The following is a 6,000-nucleotide window of genomic DNA, read 5'->3' as shown; positions in this document are numbered from 1 at the left end:
TAAAATTTAAAATTGTTTTCAAAATACAACTTTGTGAAAGGTAATTTGTCAATATATTAAAAAATCTTATAATTTCACATGATCTTTTTACACTAGAAATATACCTTATGGGATTTCACTTCCATAAATATAGAGTAAGGAGATAATAGGAATGTGCAGGACTAATCATGGATGTGATAGTTAATTTTATGTGTCAACTTGGATAGGCCATGATGCCCAGAAATTTGGTCAAATGTTATTTTAGATGTTACTGTGACTGTGTTTTTGCATGAAATTAACATTTAAATCAGTGGACTTTGAGTAAAGCAGTCTGCCCTCCATAATGTGGGTGGGTCTCATCAAATCAGTTGAAGGCTTGAACAGAACAAGAAACCGACATCCCTAGGGCAGGAAGAAATTCTCCCAGTAGATTGCCTTTGGACTTGAACTGCAACTTCAGCTGTTTCCTGAGTCTCCAGCCTGCTAGCCTACCCTGGAGCTTTTGGAGTTGCCAGTCTATAATCAGGTGAGCCAATTCCTTACATAGATAGATGATAGATAGATGATAGATAGATAGATAGATAGATAGATAGATAGATAGATAGATAGATAGATGACAGATAGATAGATGTACACATAAATACACACACACACACAAGCGCACACACACATATACATCCTATTGGTTCTGTTTCTCTGGGGAACCCTGACTAATAAAATGGGCCGGGGCCCGGTGAAACACTTCTAATCAAAATTTGGAAGCCAGGCGGGCGGGTCACAGGTCAGAGATCGAGACCACGGTGAAACCAAAAGGGGGTAGGGGGGCCTGAGAAGGGCCCGCCCCCGCCCCCCCGGCCCCCCCACCGGGGCAACAGAAAAAAAAAAAAAAAAAAAAAAAAAAAAAAAAGAAAATAGCTGTATTCTTTTCCTCAACCCTGCACATTCAAACCACTCCAAGGGTCTGATTCATCCTGTACCTTGGGGTAAACTTGGGTGAACCCCTGGATATTTGTGCAAATATTTATTTTCACATAATAAAAAATTCTCTGATTACCTCCTCTTTATTTTCACATAATAAAAAATTCTCTGATTACAATCACAAAAACAGGCTCACTTCCATTTTGTGTAGACTCTCATGTAATAAAAAACTCCAAATGTCACTTAAAACTCCAGTTCCTCTCCTCCTTCCAGGCCTGCTGCAGTGTGTGGGGGCTGTGGGTGGCCTTGTCTCTGTCTTCTTGGTCTAGCTCCTCTAACCTCCTCCCCCACTCCTGGGGGTGCCCCAGCTCCTCCAGGTGTGGTATGGCAGGGAGAGCAAGGAGAGGTCAGGTGCAGGAAAAAGGGTTTGCACCTCCTTTGCAGGTCCTGCTTAGATAGCATGGCTAGCCCTCCACTCTGGAGTGCCAGAGTAGGTGGCTCTTAGCTACCTTATTTTTACATCCTTTGGTACAGCCTCCAGACACAAGAAGGTAATCTAAGTTTTACAGGTGTCAAAAGTTAAGTCTCAGAAAAATTAACTAAATTTTTTAAGATCATACCACCAGTCTATGGCAGAACTGTCTCTCTCCAGCTCAAGCTCTTGGCGTCCTATTACAGCTATCTAAATAAAAAAGGCTTGTAAAGAGAATTGGCCATAAAACAGACCCCCATTCCCTCCCAAGGCATTCCCTTAGCTCATTGTTCCAAAGTATGGGGGTCATGGTGTATTCTCTTCCTCACCACATAGTCAACCCCAACTTAGGGATGGGCTAGGTGGGGCCCTGGGCCAGCCAATCTCCAGCACAGACCAGACCCCTAAGGCCTAGGCTGTCCCTGAGTATCTCGGAATGGGGGATGACATATTCTACATGCCTGGTTCTCCTGACAGATGTGAGGAAAGCACACCTTAAGCAATGAACATCAGTATGTGTCTATAAAAGTCATTATAAACATCACGAGGCATGAGGGAAAAACAAAGCATCTCTATTTACGGTGTAGGAAAGAGGAAAGAAAAAAAAAACAACAACGAACCCTTCCAAGAATTTGCTTAATCACACTTCTGTATGGGAGGAAAACATTACCTGTAAATCTTTCCTTTGTGGTTGATAGGAGCTGATGGATCTTCCCTTGCAGATGGATGTTTATAACTCCCTCTTGGCTGCAAGAGAGAGCAGGGCCTTGCATTCCTGTGCCTGCCCGCTCGGAAGCACATCAAAGCAGCTTTGTTTAAACTGGGACACACCCGCCCAACAGACCCCACCCCTTGCCCTTTTGGATCTTCTTACTTTTTTGGTGGAATCTGCAGTAAGCTCTGTGGCTGACCCCAGAGGTCACCCCACAAGCACTTTCCTGTTTGAAACTTGTTCCACCGGCCGCATTTCCACCGGCTCTGAGTCATTATCCTCCAGCCCTGACATCTACACTCCCTTTAGATCAAAGGGCCTTACTATCTTCTACCATCCTGAACACAAAGACAGCAGGGCTTTTTGTTGTTGTTTAGATTTGCTTCCTGTTTTTAAAAATAAAAACCTATGTTGCACATTTTTCTTACTATAAAAGCAATACATGTTTGTCATAAAAATATTCAAACAGCACAGAGAAGCAGAATGGAAAAATAAAAAGTGCCCTTTATTACAACAAACAAAGAGTAAGCACGGCGAGCATGTTGGAATACATCTTTCTAGACTTTTTTCTCTGCAGAGATCTATCCGTTTAGGGTTGCGAAAGGAGATCACACTGAACATCCTGGTAATAAACTTACTTTTTTCATTTGCCACTATGTTGAGAACAATTTTCCATGTCATTAAATATCTGCAAGATTTTTTTTTCTATTTTGTAATATGAACAAAATTTGGCAGTTTTGCCTGAATATAAAAGCAATTTTCCCTTAAAATATTATGCCCTTTGCTGCAGCCATTGTTCTTCTGGAGGCCTTGCAGGAATACCATGGGTCAATCAGAAGAGTGCACGCTTGATTCTTTCCATTTGAAAAACAGGGACATGGCTAACATTTTCTTTAAACAGCTCCTTCCTAAGAGTTATGACTGTAACTGGTTTGGAGAGCTTCTTAACCCTCCAATACAAATATGTTCCCATCTCTTTTTTGTCTTCAAGTCAAATTAGAAGAGGCCCAAGCCCTTGTCGCCAGGCCCCGAGCCTACCCCCACTACCATATAGGAAATGAAGCATGTTATTGTCCCTCTTGGGAAACTGCCTCTCTGTGAACTCTACAAAACATGAGCCTTGAGGTCACAAACCTTAGAAGAAAAGGGTCAGCCCACCTCCCCCACTGACACCGAGAGCACTGGAGTCTTCCCTGCCAACTCCTGCCTCTGCTGTCTCTGCTTCTCACAATGGGCTTTTGGTGTCTCAGGACCAGACCAACAGATTGGTGTCTCAGGACCAAAGGAAAACTTCTCCTTCTTCCTTTGAAGGTTTGCTGAAAAGAGGAAGATTAATAGGAGAAAAGGCATACAAATTTATTTGATGATAGTTTCATGTGACACGGGAGCCTTCAGAATGAAGACCCAAAGATACAGAAGAAATGTCCATTTTTACACTGAGGTTTAACAAAGTATGGACAGCCGTGTCGAAATACGACTGGACAAAAAGGGGGTGATCTCATGCTAAGAACCCGAGAAGGAAACCCAGCAACACCTGTCTGTCTAGATTCTTCTTGGCCTCTCTGAGCATGTGGGTTTTTGTTTTGTTTTGTTTTGTTTTTTCCCAATCTGGATATGGGGTGGGACCTTCTAGAATGGAGGTCTTATAGCCTACAGTCAAACAAGACAGGTCAGATCATTGTTTTTATGGCCAGTTTTTACACAGAAAGGCAAAGGGAAAGTTAGAGTGATATTTTTAGGTTTTATGGCTGGACTTGGAGAAAAGGGGTTCTGGTTTCTATGACCCACCTTGGGGAAGAGGGATTCTAGTTTCTATGGCAGCCTCAGGGGAAAATGAGACTGAGAGACAGGAGAAAGTCAGAGGAAAACTTTTGCTTCTGAGCCCATCATTTGGAGTATTGTTTTCTGAGTCAGAACAAGACACTGCTGGCCTCTTGGTGGTGATGCCCAGCCCAGGTATGGTCCAGCTCCCAGCACAGCAGCCACCATCCTGTGGAGAACGATGCCTCCACTCTCTCCACTGCCACCCCAGCTCCAGCTGCCCTTGGCTTGTTGTCCAAGTCCTCAGCCCCTCCACTCCTATAGAAAACCATTTCTTCCATGGCTCCAGCCAGGGCAACCAAGTCAGAAATGAGTTCAGGAGCCCATCACTTGTTGACCAGAATCATTATTTATTCCATTTTCATCCCCCAAGCATTCATAGCCACACACCTGGAATTCATCATCGCCATTTCAGCACAGAAGTACAGAAGATTTACTCCATTCCTTTTCTGCTCAGTAAGGACACCTGGGGAGTAATTGAAGGATTCACACCCTCAAAACAAAGAACGCCACGGGCAGCTTTACCTCTTTGACCCTGAAATGTGAACAGTTACTGGCTTTCTGCTTTCTAAACAATCGAGAATGCTGACATCTAAGGAGAGACCAGACTCTCCAAGAGTCAGTCTGGGGAAAAAAAGGATCTTAACTCATGATAAGGCAGAAATCATTCCTCTACCTCAACTTATATTCTCAAAACACAAGCAAGGAAATAGCTTAATATTTCTTGCTAAAAAAGTAAAAAACAAAATCCTTGCTAAATGTTAAGTGGGTTACCTTGCTGTATAACAAAAATTAATCTTCAAGAGACCACTCCCTTTATTTTTAAATAAGAAATTACTGACTGTTTTTAAAGAAATAATCTTATGCCCTAAAAAATCCCCAAGTTTGCAGTCAGAGAAACTAAAGTTTTCTTTTTCTACCACTAATCATCCATGTGACCTAGGGCAAAGTGTTCGAACTCTCTGAAACTCAAATTCCCTCTCTGCCTAAAACTGGGCTTGCTCCTGGACCCTTAATACCCAAAGTCCACTAGTCAAGAGGCCCTGCTTCTCCAGATGGTGCTTAAAAGTTCACTACCAATATTTGCCAAGGCAACTTATTTTTCTTTGCATTTTTATTTTATAATTGTCAGGGGAAAAAAACGTGAAAACAATACAAATACTATAACCTACTAATTGTATGACTTTGAGCAAGCTGTTTAGTCTCTGAAATTCACTTTCCTCATTCATAATAATTACCAACACAGGTTAGATAGAACAGGCACTGGTCTAAATGTTTATGTATATTAACTCTTTTAAAGTTAAAAACTGCAACTGTATAAGGTAGGTGCTATCATTATCACTTTCACAGGTGAAGAAACTGGACAAAAGAGGTAAAGCAGGTTTTCCAAGGTCACACAGCTAAGAAGCCGCAGAGCTAACATACAAACCCAGACCCTTTGGCTTCAGAGTCCACATTCTTAAATGTATGCCACATCACCTCTGACTTTGAGAATATGAAATGATGAGTTAGGCTTCCCTCATAGGATTGTTGAAAGGATTCAATGTATACAAAGCATAATACCTGACACATACTATGTCCTCAATACATCGGAGTCAATATTACTACATTATTATTTTCTAGATTAATTTGATAAAGTATTGTGGTGCTAGTTGAAAATTTTAAAACTGTGCAGCAACATAGGAAAACCCAGCTATGATTCAATGCATAGTGAATTTAAAGTAAAATATGAAATAGTATTATGTTTTGATTATATCTATGTGCAAATTAAGTGTATGCTTTGATAAGTGGGTCAATCCATTATTGCTGCATAACAAACAATATACACTTATTTCTCATATGTCTGCTATTCAGCCATGGATCTACAAATATGGATGGGGCTTAGCTGGGCATTTTTGCTTTAAGCTGAAGTCCAGCTGGGCTTATCTCCTTCATGCAGGTTGGACTCAGGTCCATTCCTTGCATATTCATTCTGGAGCCCAGAATGAAGGGGCAGTAGCCAGCTAGGGTAAGCTCTTCTTATGGCAATGGCAGTGGTTCACGAGGGCAAATCCAACCGCCCAAAGGAGCTTCAAGCCCCTACTTATATCACGTCTAC

This window comes from Hylobates moloch, unplaced genomic scaffold (assembly GCF_009828535.3).
Source record: "Hylobates moloch isolate HMO894 unplaced genomic scaffold, HMol_V3 SCAFFOLD_8, whole genome shotgun sequence".
In the NCBI taxonomy this organism is placed as follows: Eukaryota; Metazoa; Chordata; class Mammalia; order Primates; family Hylobatidae; genus Hylobates; species Hylobates moloch.
This window is presented reverse-complemented; position numbering follows the sequence as displayed.